Raw genomic sequence first — 1,348 nt, 5'->3', positions numbered from 1 at the left:
AAGTGGCGCTGTGGTTCAAGTGGTAGAGCGTTAGCCTTGAGCTGAAGAGCTGAGAGACAGCACCCAGACCCAGAGTTCAGGCCCCATGACCGTACCCCCCCCAAAAAAAAAGAAAGAAAGAAAAGGAAAATGTTTTATGCGAAAAATTTTGTCTGATATAAAAATGGTTGATCAGAATCAACTACATTTGAATTTTGTGTGATCAAAATTTTTGCTTCAATGGGCTACTAAAACCAATCTTACTGAGAGTTCATAGAAATTAGAATTGATTTTCATTATGATGCTCACGAGTTGTTCCTAACCAACACTATAAAAACTGAGATGAAAAATGCTTCAAAGAAATCCAAGCTTTTCTTGATGATAACCATTGTAACTGGGGGGAGGGAGGGAAGTGGAATCTCAATGTTGTTTTGATTTGCATTTCCTTTATGGCCAGAGATGTTGAGCATTTCTTCATGTGTCTATTCACCATTCTTATTTCCTCTTCAGAGAAATCTTTAGCTCATTCATTAATGGGGTGGTTGTTTCTTTTAGAATTTGTTTTTTGGATTCTAAGTATATTTTAGATATGAGACCCTGGTCTGTTATATGGTTAGTGAAGATCTTCTCTCAATCTGTGGGCTTTCTATTGATCTGGCTAGCTATGTCCTTTGCCATGCAGACACTCTGCAGTTTCATGCAATTCTATTTGAGTCATTGTGTTTCTGGGTCTTTATGAAGAAAATTTCAGTTTCTGCCAAGGAGCCCTAGAGTTTCTCCTATTCCTTCCTGTATTATTTTCAGGGTGTTTGCTTTTACCTCGAGGTCTTTGATCCATTTGGAGTTGATTCTGGTGCACAGTGATATATAAGGATCTACCTTTAGTTTTCTATAGGTGTTTAACCATTTTTGCCAGCACCATTTACTCAAGAGGCTGTCTTTCTTCCCAGTTAGATTGGCTATAATCAAGAAATCTAATAACATGCTGGAGGGGATGTGGCCAAAAGGGAACACTACTACACTGTTGGCTGGAAGTGTAAACTTGTTCAACCACTCTGGAAAGCAGTATGGAAGTTCCTCAAAAGACTCCACATAGAGATCTCCTGTGACTTAGCAATCCCACTTCTGAGCATTTACTCAAATGACCACAAATGCCATTCTAACGATACCAGGATAACTATGTTTATCGCAGCATTATTTACTATAGCTAAGATATGGAACCAACACAGATGCCCTTCAGTAGATGAATGGATTAAGAAAGTGTGCTGCGAGCCGGGCGCTGGTGGCTCACGCCTGTAATCCTAGCTACTCAGGAGGCTGAGATCTGAGGATCGCGGTTCAAAGCCAGCCCGGGCAGGAGAGACCGTGA

The sequence above is a fragment of the Dipodomys ordii genome, unplaced genomic scaffold, assembly GCF_000151885.1.
Source record: "Dipodomys ordii isolate 6190 unplaced genomic scaffold, Dord_2.0 Scaffold190, whole genome shotgun sequence".
Taxonomy (NCBI): domain Eukaryota; kingdom Metazoa; phylum Chordata; class Mammalia; order Rodentia; family Heteromyidae; genus Dipodomys; species Dipodomys ordii.
This window is presented reverse-complemented; position numbering follows the sequence as displayed.